Source organism: Staurois parvus, unplaced genomic scaffold (genome assembly GCF_062004578.1).
Source record: "Staurois parvus isolate SC_StPar_1 unplaced genomic scaffold, SC_StPar_1.0 ptg001757l, whole genome shotgun sequence".
NCBI lineage: Eukaryota > Metazoa > Chordata > Amphibia > Anura > Ranidae > Staurois > Staurois parvus.
This window is the reverse complement of record NW_028319553.1, coordinates 203,620-222,500: the sequence shown is the minus strand read 5'-3', so window position 1 is coordinate 222,500 and position 18,881 is coordinate 203,620. Positions and strand designations below refer to the sequence as shown.

Sequence of the window (18,881 nt, the reverse complement as noted above, 5' to 3'; positions counted from 1 at the left end):
AATATAAAAAAACACGCAAAACACATCAAAAATGCGGCAAAAACATAAAAAGCACTTGAGAAATGGATCAAACGCAAACTGCATAGGTGTGAACGCCCCTTGAGGGTTTGACCTTAGATTTTACGCCCCTTGAGGGTTAGGGACCTTAGATTGTACGCCCCTTGAGGGTCAGGGACCTTAGATTGTACGCCCCTTGAGGGTCAGGGACCTTAGATTGTACGCCCCTTGAGGGTTAGGGACCTTAGATTGTACGCCCCTTGAGGGTTAGGGACCTTAGATTGTACGCCCCTTGAGGGTTAGGGACCTTAGATTGTACGCCCCTTGAGGGTTAGGGACCTTAGATTGTACGCTCCTTGAGGGTTAGGGACCTTAGGTTGCACGCCCCTTGAAGGTCAGGGAACTTAGATTGACTGACACACATTGTACAGTCCTAGTCCACTGTTGTCACCTATGAAGCCGGTCCAGAGCTGTGATGTGAGGCTGTGGAAGGATCTCGCTGAGCTCTAGGAATACTCCGAGAACAATCTCTGACAGTGGATCTGCGGTCATGTCATAGACACAACAGTGTACAGAAATATCCCACAGGGGCCACTTCCTTCTGTCTATAGAATGTGGTCATTCCTCCATTATTCGGTGTGCGGTCACAGGTGGAATGCACTCACATCCTGTTTAGGATCGTCCTACGTCGGGTTCAAAACCCGAGAACACAAAAGTCATATGTTGGAGATGACTGCCCTTAAATGCGGTGGCTGAATCCGTCTCCTTTGTCCTGGCTTTTTTTTTTTTTCCCGATGATCCTGCCAATAGCACACTTCCTGTACGAGGGTGACAACACTCACTGTACTGTATCTATGGAGGAGCAGCGTTGTCACCCAAGGACAGGAAGTGTGTTAGGACTATAAACACCTCCCCCTCTTCTCACCTCCACTTTGTAACATGGGCTTCCACCTGTCCTTGAGGTGACGGAGGCCCACCTTAGTCATGACACCAAGACTTTATTCTGTGTGTGTCAAGAGGAGGAGCTGTGACACCAAGATATGGTATTATGGACATTCAGGAGGAGGTGCCATGACACCAAGACATTTTATTCTGCACCAAACATGGCACCAAGATATGGTATTATGCACAGATCAGGAGGTGGAGCCATGACACCCTGACATTTTATTTTGTATGTGTCAATAGGAGGAGCCATGACACCAAGATATGGTATTATGGACATTCAGGAGGAGGAGCCATGACACCAAGACATTTTATTCTGTATGTGTCAGGAGGAGGAGCCATGACACCAAGATATGGTATAATGGACGGTCAGGAGGTGGAGCCATGACACCAAGAAATGGAAATATGCACAGTCAGGAGGTGGAGCCATGACACCAAGATATGGTATTATGGACGGTCAGGAGGAGGAGCCATGACACCATGATATGGAAATATGCAGTCAGGAGGTGGAGCCATGACACCAAGATATGGTATTCTGCACAGGTCAGGAGGAGGAGCCATGACACCAAGACATTTTATTCTGTATATGTCAGGAGGAGGAGCCATGACACCGAGATATGGTATTATGGACGGTCAGGAGGAGGAGGAGCCATGACACCATGATATGGAAATATGCACAGTCAGGAGGTGGAGCCTGACACCAAGACCAGGTATTCTGCACGTTCAGGAGATGGAGCCTGACACCAAGATATGGTATTCTGTACCGGTCAGGAGGAGGAGCCATGACACCAAGACATTTTATTCTGTATGTGTCAGGAGGAGGAGCCATGACAACAAGATTAGGTATTATGGATGGTCAGGAGGAGGAGCCATGACACCCTGACATTTTATTCTGTATGTGTCAGGAGGAGGAGCCATGACAGCAAGATATGGTATTCTGCACAGGTCAGGAGGAGGAGCCATGACACCAAGACCAGGTATTCTGCACGTTCAGGAGATGGAGCCTGGCACCATGATATGGTATTATGGACGGTCAGGAGGAGGAGCCATGACACCAAGATATGGTATTCTGCACAGGTCAGGAGGTGGAGCCATGACACCAAGAAATGGAAAAACTTTGAGTACCAAACAATGGTGTCAGACACTTTCAGATTCACATACGAAGTGTTCCTATGTATGACATTCCCAGCCGGATCCCGTCGCTGAGCCCTTACCCAGCACGAGGCGGCGGGGCCACAACAATGGATGAAGAATCCAATAAGTGGCTTGTTTGTCCTCAGCGGCCAGAAATAGACCTCCGGAGAACAATGGCGTGCCTTCCTATGGAACTAGGTCAGGCCCAGATCATAAACAAACAGCCGCCGCTTTCCCAGAATTCAGCCCCCGCCGCTGGCCCAGCTCCGGCCTCGCCGGCGTTCCTGCATTCACATGGCAGCCGGAGGCTTATCACAGCTCAATCAGTCAAGTGAGGCCAAAAATATTCCCACCATTCACAACAAGGAGTCCTCCGAAACGGAGGTCATGGATGAGGCCAGCTCTGCGGGAGGGCAAGGAGCCACTGGACTGCCGCTTGTGGGGCATTCGCCCGCTTTTAATGACTTGGCTGTCCTCCTAGAGGCCTGATTTCACCCCTTTAACTGCTGTTTAGGCAGCAGCTGGAAGATGTAGAGACTGATCTCCTGGGGTTCTACATCTTCCAGCTGCTGCCCAAACAGGTGGAGCCATGACACCAAGATATGGTATTATGGACGATCAGGAGGTGGAGCCATGACACCAAGATATGATATTATGGACATTCAGGAGGTGGAGCCATGACACCAAGATATGATATTATGGACGTTCAGGAGGTGGAGCCTTGACACCAAGATATGGTATTATGAACGTTCAGGAGGTGGAGCCATGACACCAAGATATGATATTATGGACGTTCAGGAGGTGGAGCCTTGACACCAAGATATGGTATTATGAACGTTCAGGAGGTGGAGCCATGACACCAAGATATGATATTACGGACGGTCAGGAGGTGGAGCCATAACACCAAAATATGATATTATGAACGTTCAGGAGGTGGAGCCATGACACCAAAATATGATATTATGAACGTTCAGGAGGTGGAGCCATGACACCAAGATATGGTATTATGGACATTCAGGAGGTGGAGACATGACACCAAGATATGGTATTATGGACGTTCAGGAGGTGGAGACATGACACCAAGATATGGTATTATGGATGTTCAGGAGGTGAAGTCATGACACCAAGATATGAAAGTATGGATGTTCAGGAGGTGGAGCCATGACACCAAGATATGGTATTATGGATGTTCAGGAGGTGGAGCCATGACACCAAGATATGGTATTATGGACGTTCAGGATGTAGAGCCATGACACCAAGATATGGTATTATGGATGGCCAGGAGGTGAAGTCATGACACCAAGATATGAAAGTATGGATGTTCAGGAGGTGAAGTCATGACACCAAGATATGAAAGTATGGATGTTCAGGAGGTGGAGCCATGACACCAAGATATGGTATTATGCATTGGTCAGAGAAAGTCTTTTTTTTTTTTTTCTACTGCATTCAGAAAAGTCTTCTTTTTTTTTTTCCTTTTTATTTTTTTTTTTTACTGTATTCGGAGAGTCATTTTTTTCTCTTTTTTTACGGTTTGGTCGGTCCTTAAACGTTTTCTAAATGGCGATGAAGGGTGTCATTGTGGTGGGCTGATTACAGTCTGTGCCGTTCCCTATTCCTCCTCTTCGGGGTTTAATTTTCATTCTCCAGGACTGAGGTAACCGGAGGGAACAATCCTGACTCGCTGTGCGGAGACACGCCGGGACATGTCGGAGGAACATTTCTTTGGATGACTCAGCCGGGGGAACATCGGCGGAATGATTCCCTGCAATTCCCACCATCGGCGGTCACATGACCGGCGAGGAAGAACCGACTTAAAGGGGACCTTAGATTGTACGCCCCTCGAGGGTCAGGGACCTTAGATTGTACGCCCCCCGAGGGTCAGGGACCCTAGATTGTACGCCCCCCGAGGGTCAGGGACCCTAGATTGTACGCCCCCCGAGGGTCAGGGACCCTAGATTGTACGCCCCCCCGAGGGTCAGGGACCCTAGATTGTACGCCCCCCAAGGGTCAGGGACCCTAGATTGTACGCCCCCCAATGGTCAGGGGCCTTAGATTGTACGCCCCCCCGAGGGTCAGGGACCCTAGATTGTACGCCCCCCTGAGGGTCAGGGACCCTAGATTGTACGCCCCCCGAGGGTCAGGGACCCTAGATTGTACGCCCCCCAAGGGTCAGGGACCCTAGATTGTACGCCCCCCAATGGTCAGGGACCCTAGATTGTACGCCCCCCGAGGGTCAGGGACCCTAGATTGTACGCCCCCCGAGGGTCAGGGACCCTAGATTGTACGCCCCCCGAGGGTCAGGGACCCTAGATTGTACGCCCCCCGAGGGTCAGGGACCTTAGATTGTACGCCCCCCCGAGGGTCAGGGACCTTATATTGTACGCCCCCCGAGGGTCAGGGACCCTAGATTGTACGCCCCCCCGAGGGTCAGGGACCCTAGATTGTACGCCCCCCAAGGGTCAGGGACCTTAGATTGTACGCCCCCCAATGGTCAGGGGCCTTAGATTGTACGCCCCCGAGGGTCAGGGACCCTAGATTGTACGCCCCCCAAGGGTCAGGGACCCTAGATTGTACGCCCCCCAATGGTCAGGGGCCTTAGATTGTACGCCCCCCCGAGGGTCAGGGACCCTAGATTGTACGCCCCCCCGAGGGTCAGGGACCTTAGATTGTACGCCCCCCAAGGGTCAGGGACCCTAGATTGTACGCCCCCCAATGGTCAGGGACGGAAGTGAATGTACAATATATATATGTCGATTGACGCTGATATATAAATACCTGAAATAAATAATAAAAATAAAAGGTCAGTCCCCCGAAAAGTGATGTTTTAGTTATAGGTGGAGCCTGAAAAGCTGAGTCAGCATCTGACTTCTGATGAGAAATGCTAACCTACCTGGCTCCTCCTCTTCTATTCTTCCAAAATCTATCAGAGATGGTGGGAACCCCTCATAATGGGCGTGGCGGGTGTACAGACCCGGGAACTCAGCACAGGGATGATGGGAACCCCTCATAATGGGCACAGCGGGACATACAGACCCGGGAACGCAGCTCAGGGATGGTGGGAACCCCTCATAATGGGCACAGCAGGTGTATAGACCCAGGAACTCAGCACAGGGATGGCGGGAACCCCTCATAATGGGCACAGCGGGACATACAGACCCGGGAACGCAGCTCAGGGATGGTGGGAACCCCTCATAATGGGCACAGCGGGCGTACAGACCCGGGAACTCAGCACAGGGATGGTGGGAACCCCTCATAATGGGCACAGCAGGTGTATAGACCCGGGAACTCAGCACAGGGATGGCGGGAACCCCTCATAATGGGCACAGCGGGTGTACAGAGCCGGGAACTCAGCACAGGGATGGTGGGAACCCCTCATAATGGGCACAGCGGGTGTACAGAGCCGGGAACTCAGCACAGGGATGGCGGGAACCCCTCATAATGGGCACAGCGGGTGTACAGAGCCGGGAACTCAGCACAGGGATGGTGGGAACCCCTCATAATGGGCACGGCGGGTGTACAGAGCCGGGAACTCAGCACAGGGATGGTGGGAACCCCTCATAATGGGCACGGCGGGTGTACAGAGCCGGGAACTCAGCACAGGGATGGTGGGAACCCCTCATAATGGGCACGGCGGGTGTACAGAGCCGGGAACTCAGCACAGGGATGGTGGGAACCCCTCATAATGGGCACAGCGGGTGTACAGACCCGGGAACTCAGCACAGGGATGGTGGGAACCCCTCATAATGGGCACAGCGGGTGTACAGACCCGGGAACTCAGCACAGGGATGGTGGAAACCCCTCATATTGGGCACAGCAGACAAGTAGATCCTATTTTTCGGGATTCTTTATTCAGACTGGGAAGATGATTCATAATTGTCTCCATATCGGAGGAGGGGAGGGGGGGCTGGAAATGAGCAGCTGATGTGAATCCTCGGGACGGTCTTGTGATTCATGGGAGAGGGAGAGTCAGGGACACTTTAAAGAGAACCAGTCCCAATCTCCTCCGTTGGTGTCCAGCACTGTTAGGCCAGCTCTGCATATTCATCCTCGATGGCATAAAACCGGGACTTCTGATTTCGTTACATACTTAGAACCAGCGATATCCTCAGTGGGCCTCTGTGCTTCTCTATGCAATGCAGGCAGATTGTGGCTGGTGGGAGGGGCTGTACATAGTTTCCTGAAAACACATCACTCTGCCTCAGTACTCCTCTCTAGAGTTGTAGTGGGAGTAGTGGGAGGAGTTATGAAAATATCAAAATGCCCTGATGGGCGGATGTCAGTCTAGGGGAGTGGGCGTTCCTAGGCAGGCTGCATTTGCATAACCAACGCCCACATAGGGTACTGAGCCTCCATGATTTAAAAGAACTGAAATGCAATGAATGACGGGGGCGGGCCAGGGACACTTTTTCTTACCTACTAACTGACTTCCTATTGGCTAAAAATTTTAAAAAAATGAGATTGAAACTAAAAACAAACTTAAAAAGGTGCAAAAAGGGGCTCCGCCGCCTGTCAGCGTTGCAGTGGGGCCCGTGTCGCTGCTCTCAGGCCGCTCGCCTGCGTAACCTTCTTTTTTTGTGATTCTATGCGGAGCAGCATGTTACAGCGCGGCGGATTGTGCAGCGCAAAATTGCACCACGCCTTTTTTTTTCTCTTGCACATCAGACTGCGAGATCCGGGAAATGACGTTTCGGCATCGGGACTGCCCTGGCCAATGCTGTGAGTGCGAGCCGGAAACAGAACACTCCATGCAGGCTCTAATGCAGTGAAACACTCATTGTGCTCATCAGAGGCCATGTGATGTTTAGGGACTCAGACAAAGACTTTTTTTTTTTTACTTCATTATATTTATTATATTAATAATTTCCTTTATTATGGTTTTTATTATTATATAAAAATATATTACACAGTATATGTTATTATTATACAGGATTTATATAGCGCCAACCGTTGGTGCTATATAAATCCTGTATACTAATAATAATAACAGATACAATATTTTTTTTATTATTTTATGTTTATTATATGTAGTTACTAAATTATATACTATATATATTCTAATTATACTATATACTGTATAGCCATATCTATATATTATATTTTTACTTTATTGTACAGTATTTATATTACTATATTAGGTTTATACCATTTTCCATATTATATACTATATATAATATATAATTATTATATTACTTTATTAGAATTTTTTTAGATTTACTGAAATATATAAAATCAAAAAAATTTAATAACGTAATATATTAAATATTATATAGTAGTACATAATATTATCTAATAAAGTAATACAAATACTGTATAATAATGTACTAAATATTATATACATATTTACATATATAAATACAGATATATAGATAGTATAAAAATAATATATATGGTATATAATAGAGTTCTAATAAATATATTAAGTATATAATATTTATTATATTACTTTATTATATTTTCTTGTAGATTTACTGAAATATATATATATATATATATATATATATAATAAATCAAAAAAAGTAATAACTTAATATATTAAATATTATATAGTAGTGTATAATATGGTGAATCTCAAAGTAATACAAATACTGTATAATAATGTAATAAATATTATATACATATTTACATATATAAATACAGATATATAGATAGTATAAAAATCATATATATAGTATATAATAAAATTCTAATAAATATATTAAGTATATAATATTTATTATAGTACTTTATTAGATTTTTTTTAGATTAACTGAATTATATATATATATATATATATATATATATATATATATATATATATATATTACATATATAATAAATCAAAAAAGTTTAATAATGTAATATATGAAATATTATATAGTAGTTTATAATATGGCGAATCTAATAATTAAAGTAATACAAATACTGTATAATAATATAATAAATATTATATACATATTTAAATACAGATATATAGTCTAAAAATAATATATATAGTATATAATAGAATTCTAATAAATATATTAAGTATATTGTATATAATATTTATTATATTGCTTTATTAGATTTTTTTTAGATTTACTGAATTTTATATATATATATATATATAAAAAAAAAATGTAATAGCATAATATATTAAATATTATATAGTAGTGTATAATATGGCGAATCTCATAAAGTAATACAAATACTGTATAATAATGTAATAAATGTTATATACATATTTACATATATAAATACAAATATATAGATAGTATAAAAATAATATATATAGTATATAATAGAATTCTAATAAATATATCAAGTATATAATATTTATTATAGTACTTTATTAGATTTTTTTTAGATTTACTGAAATATATATAAAATCAAAAAATTTAATAACGTAATATATTAAATATTATATAGTAGTACATAATATTATCTAATAAAGTAATACAAATACTGTATAATAATGTACTAAATATTATATACATATTTACATATATAAATACAGATATGTAGATAGTATAAAAATAATATATATGGTATATAATAGAGTTCTAATAAATATATTAAGTATATAATATTTATTATATTACTTTATTATATTTTCTTGTAGATTTACTGAAATATATATATATATATGTATATATATATATATATATATATATAATAAATCAAAAAAAGTAATAACTTAATATATTAAATATTATATAGTAGTTTATAATATGGCGAATCTAATAAAAGTAATACAAATACTGTATAATAATATAATAAATATTATATACATATTTAAATACAGATATATAGATAGTCTAAAAATAATATATATAGTATATAATAGAATTCTAATAAATATATTAAGTATATTGTATATAATATTTATTATATTGCTTTATTAGATTTTTTTTAGATTTACTGAATTTTATATATATATATATATATATATATATATAAAAAAAAAATGTAATAGCATAATATATTAAATATTATATAGTAGTGTATAATATGGCGAATCTCATAAAGTAATACAAATACTGTATAATAATGTAATAAATGTTATATACACATTTACATATATAAATACAAATATATAGATAGTATAAAAATAATATATATAGTATATAATAGAATTCTAATAAATATATCAAGTATATAATATTTATTATAGTACTTTATTAGATTTTTTTTAGATTTACTGAATTATAATATATATATACATACACACACAGATTTAATTATATTACTTTATTATACAGTATTATTTTAATATATTTATTATAATTCTATTATATACTATATATATTATTTTTATACTATCTATATATCTGTATTTATATATGTAAATAAATATATATTATAATATTTAGTAAATTATTATATGGTATTTGTATTACTTTAATTATTAGATTCGCCATATTATGTACTACTATATAATATTTAATATATTACATTATTAATTTTTGATTTGCTATATATGTAATATATATATATATAGATAGATAGATATATAGATAGATATATATATAAAAATGTATTGTATTTACTATATTATTTTATTATATTCTCCACTATATTTTATATTCTATTATTCCTATATTGTAATTCTCTGTATAAATCCTGTATAATAATAATGATATATTCTGTATATTACATCACTTTATTATTCCGGATTTATTTACTTTTTTATATTAATTCTGTTCCTTTTATATATTCACTGACGTCGGCTCCTCTTTGCTCCTCTTTTGTTTTTGCACTTTAACAACAGGTCTACTTTCAGGGGATATTTTTTGTTTTCTTTCCCAGGAAGACGAGTCTCGGTGTAATCACTCCTCCTCTTTGAGAAGAAAGTTTCTCAGTGGTTAAAAAAAAAAAAGTTTGGAAGCTATCCATCCCCTCCCCTCCCCCCCCCCTTTTTTTTTTCTGTGGGTCTTGTAGTTCCTCCGCCGGCCATAGGGTGCGCTCCGGAGCCGCCGTCTCTCATCTGAGCAAACAGAGGGAAGTATTTCCTCCTTGTGGCAGGAGCCACACCTCGCTGGCTGAGGATCTGAACTGAGCAGCAAGTTGAACCCCCAGCTACCGAGAGGAGCCACACCGCCAGGGACCGGCCACCGTAGGGGCCCCGCCACCGACGCCAAGGTAGGACCCCTTTCTCCCGTCTCTTTTATAACTAAGTCTCGGCCAATCGCTCGCGGAACCTTCTGTCCGCAAAAGTTGCTTGCAGGCGTCTGACTTCCTGAGCTCGGAGTCATTTGGCATCCGAACGGCAGAAGATCTCCTGGGGTACGTGAGACGGGAGCCACCGATTGGCCGCCGATCGATCGGAGACTTTGCTGCATCGATGGGATTCTGGCTTCGCAGGCGCAAAACGAATGTGGCGCAACGTAGCGCCGTAGGGTGGCTGGTAGAAACCTAAACCGACGACAGATATACTTTTCTCGTTTTCTCGTTTTTTTAATTTTTGTGTATTTTGTAATCCTGATATGAAAGGACAGCAGGTCCCCAACTAGATCGCCAGATCCACCGACTACCCCCCCTTCCTTCTTAAAACGGCGCTATACAATCCGATTGTACAATCGGAGTGTAGGGGTCAACTTTACGCCCATTCAATCTGATTGTACAATCTCCTGGAGGTCCACCGAGAATTGAATGGATGGTTTAGACTCGTCTACCGACAAAGGTCCTGCCTGATTGGATACATCGTTTTGAGCTTCTTCTATGTTGTTTTGGTAAATCTGAAGGAGATTGTATGGAGATTGTACAATCAGAGTGTGGGGTCAACCTTACGCCCGTTCAATCTGATTGTACAATCGCTTCAGGTCTACCGACAGCTATGAAGTAAAGGTCCGGCCCGATTGGATATATTGTTTTGGGCTTCTTCTATGTCGTTTTGGTAAATCTAAAGAAGATTGGAGATTGTACAGTGTGTGGGGTCAACCTTACACCCATTCAATCTGATTGTACAATCTCCTGGAGGTCCACCGAGCATTGAATGGATGGTTTAGACTCGTCTACCGACAAAGGCTCTGCCTGATTGGATACTGATTGGCTTCTTCTATGTCGTTTTGGTAAATCTAAAGAAGATTGTATGGAGATTGTACAATCGGCGTGTAGGGTCAACCTTACGCCCGTTCAATCTGATTGTACAATCGCTTTAGGTCTACCGACAATGAAAAAGGCCCTGCCTGATTGGATACTAATTGGATATATCGTTTTGGGCTTCTTCTATGTCCTTTTTGGTAAATCTAAAGAAGATTGTATGGAGATTGTACAATCGGCGTGTAGGGTCAACCTTACGCCCGTTCAATCTGATTGTACAATCGCTTTAGGTCTACCGACAATGAAAAAGGTCCTGCCTGATTGGATACTAACTGGATATATCACGCGGGCTTCTTCTACGTAGTTCTGGTCAATCTGAATGAGATTGTACAATCTGATTGTATGGTGTGTGGCCAGATTTAAAGAGCTTGACCTGAGACAGGGGCCTAAAGCTGGCCATACACTATGCAATCTGATTGTATGACCCTCCTAAACGTTACCGAAACGGTGTAATAGAGGGGCAAGACTTGTGGTATCAAATCAGGGATTGTATTACATGATGGTGACTCTGAAGGCGATTGTGCAATCAGATTGTATGGTCGGTCTAAAGAAATATGGGTTTTGATCAATTTAAATGAGGTTGTACAATCAGATTGTATGGTGTGTGGCCAGCTTTTAAGAGATTGTAGCTTGACCTGAGAGAGGGATCGAAAACCTGCCATAGACAATACAATCTGATTGTATGACCCTCCTAAACTTTACCGAAACGGTGTAATAGAGGGGCAAGACTTGTGGTATCAAATTGGGCATCGTACTACACGATGGTAGATCTACAGGAGATTGTACAATCTGATTGTATGGTGTGTGGCCAGATTTAAAGAGATTGTAGCTTGACCTGAGACAGGGATCTAAAACCTGCCATACACAATACAATCTGATTGTATGACCCTCCTAAACTTTACCGAAATGCTGTAATAGAGGCAAAAGACTTGTGGTATCAAATCGGGCATCGTACTACACGATGGTGACTCTAAAGGCGATTGTGCAATCTGATTGTATGGTGTGTGGCCAGCTTTTCAAAGATTTGTAACTTGACCTGAGACAGGGGCCTAAAGCCGGCCATACACCGTACAATCAGATTGTATAGTTGGCCTAAAATAAAAAAGTGTGAATTCCCAAGTCAGGGTTCAGGTTGTATGAAGATCTTAGATTGTCGAAAGTCGTGGAATAATCTACCGGTACGATTGTACGAGATGCAGATCCTCTCCCAGCAGGCGAATGGTACAATCCCTCGATCTTCGCAATCCCGTCTCGTGTTTTGCGGTTGGTCGCCGACCAGCGCCTTATGAAGTCGACTCAGAATCAAACGAGCCGCTAAATCCCGAACGTTCTCCAGATTTTTATCTTCATCGAATTTATGCGGCGACACGGCGCGAGAGGAAAACGATTGGAGTCGTCCCGTAGAAGGTATTTAAAGGAGCACTCCACCCCAGCGGATGCTGAAGAGTGTCACCCGGGAAATCGGCAAGATCTCTGCGCTGAATTCCCGACTTTTTATTCCATGGGATGGAGATGGCATTCTCCAAAGTGGGCAGAGCCACCAAAAACTCCAAGGTGGGCGGGAACTATAGGGTGGGCGGGAACCAAGGATTAGGTGACTCCACCCACCCATCACTTTTTAAGGTGGACCGCCCCTGTGAGTGTCTGAGCTGAGCTGCCCATTCATTGGTGGCAAATGGAATAAAGTAACTCCAGAACCGCCCCCTGTCCAATCAGAAGGCCAGGGGGGCGTGTTCGAGACCAAGCTGTGCTTCCTCTGCAGCAGAGGTCCCGGACCTTGACCAGAAGACTCCACCCCCAACTCAGCCCTTCAATGGGGGTGGGGGAAATAATCGCAGCACTGCCTGAAATGGGGACCGCCTCTCTTCCCTGTAACAGCCAATCAGAAGCCAACAGGTTGTCCCTGGGACGAGGTTCTGGTGGAGAACATGTTGGTTGGTGATGTCACAAGCCGGGATGGAGACTGGATGGGAGCTTCGGTGTCAGAAGAATCGTCCAATACCGAGCGCCGTCTGACTTTAGAACCGTTCCCGGGTCCGTACACCGGCTGTGCCCATTATGAGGGGTTCCCACCATCTCTGTGCTGAGTTCTGGGTCTGTACACCCGCTGTGCCCATTATGAGGGGTTCCCACCATCCCTGTGCTGAATTCCCGGGTCTGTACGCCCGCTGGGCCCATGAGTCTCCTGGGTACTCTATATACAGGCCATGCTGGGACTTGTAGTTTTCCACTCCCTGGAATGGCAGCCAAATCCCTCCCCCCTCCCCCTGACCTCCATATATTTCCGCTCACATCAATGGCTCCGTACATCGATCCTCCTTCACAGATCGTCCACATTTTCTTTTTTTTTTCATTCCACAACCCGGAGACATTTATTTTTCCTCTTCCACATTTTTCTGTTTCATGAACTTGCACCCCTCCTCTAGTCACGGTCACGGCGGAGAAGACTGGAGAGCCAGAGGAAAAGTGAAAGGTGTCACTTGTTCTCTCTGGAATCAAAGTGACATTTCCAGTTTGGAGCCCTGAGGACATCGAATAATCGCTCAATTTCCTCATCACCACAATCTCCGGATTGGAAGATTTTCTTGTCAATTCCTGGCCCTAAAAAACACCAGTGACGGGGCACTATTCCTCCCACTGACACCAATGATGGGGCACTATTCCTCCCACTGACACCAATGATGGGGCACTATTCCTCCCACTGACACCAATGATGGAGCACTATTCCTCCCACTGACACCAATGATGGGGCACTATTCCTCCCACTGACACCAATGATGGGGTACTATTCCTCCCACTGATACCAATGATGGGACACTATTCCTCCCACTGACACCAATGATGGGGCACTATTCCTCCCACTGACACCAATGATGGGGCACTATTCCTCCCACTGACACCAATGATGGGACACTATTCCTCCCACTGACACCAATGATGGGACACTATTCCTCCCACTGTCACCAATGATGGGACACTATTCCTCCCACTGACACCAATGATGGGGCACTATTCCTCCCACTGACACCAATGATTGAGCACTATTCCTTCCACTGACACCAATGATGGGACACTATTCCTCCCACTGACACCAATGATGGGGCACTATTCCTCCCACTGACACCAATGATTGAGCACTATTCCTTCCACTGACACCAATGATGGGACACTATTCCTTTCACTGACACCAATGATGGGGCACTATTCCTCCCACTGACACCAATGATGGGGCACTATTCCTCCCACTGACACCAATGATGGGACACTATTCCTCCCACTGACACCAATGATGGGACATTATTCCTCCCACTGATACCAATGATGGGGCACTATTCCTCCCACTGACACCAATGGTGGGGCACTATTCCTCCCACTGACACCAATGGTGGGACACTATTCCTCCCACTGACACCAATGATGGGGCACTATTCCTTACACTGACACCAATGGTGGGGCACTATTCCTCCCACTGACACCAATGATGGGGCACTATTCCTCCCACTGACACCAATGATGGGACATTATTCCTCCCACTGATACCAATGATGGGGCACTATTCCTCCCACTGACACCAATGATGGGGCACTATTCCTCCCACTGATACCAATGATGGGGCACTATTCCTCCCACTGACACCAATGATGGGGCACTATTCCTCCCACTGACACCAATGATGGGACACTATTCCTTCCACTGACACCAATGATGGGGAACTATTCCTCCCACTGACACCAATGATGGGGCACTATTCCTCCCACTGACACCAATGATGGGGCACTATTCCTCCCACTGACACCAATGATGGGGCACTATTCCTCCCACTGACTCCAATGATGGGGCACTATTCCTCCCACTGATTCCAATGATGGGGCACTATTCCTCCCACTGACACCAATGGTGGGGCACTATTCCTCCCACTGACACCAATGGTGGGGCACTATTCCTCCCACTGACACCAATGGTGGGGCACTATTCCTCCCACTGACACCAATGGTGGGGCACTATTCCTCCCACTGACACCAATGGTGGGACACTATTCCTCCCACTGACACCAATGATGGGGCACTATTCCTTTCACTGACACCAATGGTGGGGCACTATTCCTCCCACTGACACCAATGGTGGGGCACTATTCCTCCCACTGACACCAATGGTGGGGCACTATTCCTCCCACTGACACCAATGATGGGGCACTATTCCTCCCACTGACACCAATGATGGGGCACTATTCCTCCCACTGACACCAATGATGGGGCAATATTCCTCCCACTGATACCAATGATGGGGCACTATTCCTCCCACTGATACCAATGATGGGGCACTATTCCTCCCACTGACACCAATGATGGGGCAATATTCCTCCCACTGATACCAATGATGGGGCACTATTCCTCCCACTGACACCAATGATGGGGCACTATTCCTCCCACTGATACCAATGATGGGGCACTATTCCTCCCACTGACACCAATGATGGGACACTACCTCATTGGTGTCAGTGGGAGGAACAGTGCCACCTCATTGGTGTCAGTGGGAGGAACAGTGCCACCTCATTGGTGTCAGTGGGAGGAACAGTGCCACCTCATTGGTGTCAGTGGGAGGAACAGTGCCACCTCATTGGTGTCAGTGGGAGGAACAGTGCCACCTCATTGGTGTCAGTGGGAGGAACAGTGCCACCTCATTGGTGTCAGTGGGAGGAACAGTGCCACCTCATTGGTGTCAGTGGGAGGAACAGTGCCACCTCATTGGTGTCAGTGGGAGGAACAGTGCCACCTCATTGGTGTCAGTGGGAGGAATAGTGTCCCATGATTGATATCAGTGGGAGGAATAGTGCCCCATCATTGGTGTCAGTGGGAGGAACAGTGCCACCTCACTGGTGTCAGTGGGAGGAATAGTGTCCCATGATTGATATCAGTGGGAGGAATAGTGCCCCATCATTGGTGTCAGTGGGAGGAATAGTGCCCCATCATTGGTGTCAGGGGAAGGAATAGTGCCCCATCATTGGTGTCAGGGGAAGGAATCGTGCCCCATCATTGGTGTCAGTGGGAGGAATAGTGCCCCATCATTGGTGTCAGTGGGAGGAACATCATCGTTTTGGAATGATAGACGTATCTGTCTCCCTATTGAACCCTTTTGAACCACCTATCCATAGTCAGCACCAGCGGCTGCAGTTGAGGGATCATAAAATATTTTCCTCCCTTTTGAGCTAATATTTATCTAAGAAAACATGCAAACACGGTAGTCCAGTGTGGAGTTCGGCACGACTCTTCTGGATCTTCTAAGGTGAAGGTAATAAAGATGTCCATTGGAAGTTGATAACTTTGACAAACGTCTAGAAAATAATCAAAGTGAGGTCAAGTGATTTCCAACGGGCAAGGAGCTAATCGGCTCTCGTGGAGTGCAGAGAATTGTTCCGATTCGCTGTGGTTGGATGTTTGCGGCAAATGGTCAACTTGGTTTTTTTGGGTGAACTGGTAAAAGCGTCCTTTGAACCCCCAACCAACCCAGTGGTCCAAAAGCTTTAGTAGGGAAGGTCCACTCCCCCGAAGAATGGGCCAGTAGGCAAGCATTGATGACCTGGTACAAGGTCGTATGCGGGTCATTATGATGTAGAACCCCTTTTTGGATTTTCCTAGGTTTTATTTGGATTTGGGCCAGCATGGGAGGGCTGATGGCCAGGGCTACTTTCCAGGAGAAGACTGCTGGGGGATCCAAATGACCCCCATTCACTTCCAGCCGGTGAACTTGGGTGAATCTGCTCTGTGCAGCAGGTTGATCAAGCCAAAGGAGGCCTTGAAGACCTTTCAGAGGAATGGGCCAGTAGGCAAGCATTGATGGCCTGATACAAGGTTGTATGGGGGTTATGATGTAGAACCCTTTTTTTGGATTTTCCTAGGTTTTATTTGGATTTGGGCCAGCATGGGGGGGCTGGAGGCCAGGGCTACTTTCCAGGAGAAGACTTCTGGGGGATCCAAAAGACCCCTATTGATTTCCAGCCAGTGAACTTGGGTGAATCTGCTCTGTGCAGCAGGTTGATCAAGCCAAGGGAGGCCCAGAAGGCCTTTCAGAGGAATGGGCCAGTAGGCAAGCATTGATGACATGGTACAAGGTCTTATGGAGGTCATTATGATGTAGAACCCTTTTTTGGATTTTCCTAGGTTTTATTTGGATTTGAGCCAGCATGGGCCAGAGCTGCTTTCAAGGAGAAGACTGCTGGGGGATCCAAAAGACCAATTAGGCAAGCATTGATGACCTGGTATAAGATCTTAGGGGGGTCATTATGATGTAGAACCCCTCTTTGGATTTTCCTAGGTTTTATTTGGATTTGGGCCAGCATGGGACGGCTGATGGCTAGAGCTACTATCCAGGAGAAAACTGCTGGGGGATCCAAAAGACCAATTAGGCAAGCATTGATGACATGGTACAAGGTCTTATGGTGGTCATTATGATGTAGAACCCTTTTTTGGATTTTCCTATGTTTTATTTGGATTTGAGCCAGCATGGGCCAGAGCTACTTTTGAGGAGAAGACTGCTGGGGGATCCAAAAGACCAATTAGGCAGGCAATGATGACATGGTACAAGGTCTTATGGTGGTCATTATGATGTAAAACCCCTTTTTTGGATTTTCCTAGGTTTTATTTGGATTTGGGCCAGCATGGGAGGGCCGATGGCCAGGGCTACTTTCCAGAAGAAGACTGCTGGGGGACCCAAAAGACCCCTATTCACTTCCAGCTGGTGAACTTGAATGAATCTGCTCTGTGCAGCAGGTTGATCAAGGCAAGGGAGGTCCAGAATGCCTTTCAGAGGAATGGGCCAGTAGACAAGAATTGATGGCCTGGTACAAGGTCGTATGGGGGTTATGATGTAGAACCCCTTTTTTGGATTTTCCTAGGTTTTATTTGGATTTGGGCCAGCATGGGAGGGCTGATGGCCAGGGCTACTTTCCAGGAGAAGACTGCTGGGGGATCCAGAAGACCCTTATTCACTTCCAGCCAGTGAACTTGGGTGAATCTGTTCTGTGCAGCAGGTTGATCAAGCCAAGGGAGGCCCAGAAGGCCTTTCAGAGGAATGGGCCAGTAGGCAAGCATTGATGACATGGTACAAGGTCTTATGGAGGTCATTATGATGTAGAACCTTTTTTTGGATTTTCCCAGGTTTTATTTGGATTTGGGCCAGCATGGGAGGGCTGATGGCCAGGGCTACTTTCCAGGAGAAGACTGCTGGGGGATCCAAAAGACCCCTATTCACTTCCAGCCGGTGAACTTGGGTGAATCTGCTCTGTGCAGCAGGTTGATCAAGTCAAGGGAGGCCCAGAAGACCTTTCAGAGGAATGGGCCAGTAGGCAAGCATTGATGACATGGTACAAGATCTTATGGGGGTCATTATGATGCAGAACCCTTTTTTGGATTTTCCTAGGTTTTATTTGGATTTGGGCCAGCATGGGCCAGAGCTACTTTTGAGGAGAAGGCTGCTGGGGGATCCAAAAGACCAATTAGGCAAGCATTGATGACATGGTACAAGGTCTTATGGGGGTCATTATGATGTAGAACCCCTTTTTGTATTTTCCTAGGTTTTATTTGGATTTGAGCAGGCATGGGCCAGAGCTACTTTTGAGGAGAAGACTGCTGGGGGATCCAAAAGATCAATTAGGCAAGCATTGATGACACAGTACAAGGTCTTATGGGAGTCATTATGATGTAGAACCCCTCTTTGGCTTTTTCCCAGGTTTTATTTGGATTTGGGCCAGCATG

The 18,881-nt window shown here is 44.4% G+C and overlaps 1 protein-coding gene across 1 annotated transcript in view; it reads left to right on the top strand.

Annotated features, from left to right (window-relative positions):
- The first annotated feature begins 10,050 nt into the window (after positions 1 to 10,050).
- Positions 10,051 to 18,881, top strand: part of CDC42SE1 (CDC42 small effector 1) — a 55,586-nt gene continuing 46,755 nt past the window's right edge. Inside the window, exon 1 of the mRNA XM_089663742.1 lies at positions 10,051 to 10,170. The gene's annotated coding sequence lies outside the window, so the exon portion shown is untranslated. The remainder of the gene's footprint in view (positions 10,171 to 18,881) is intronic.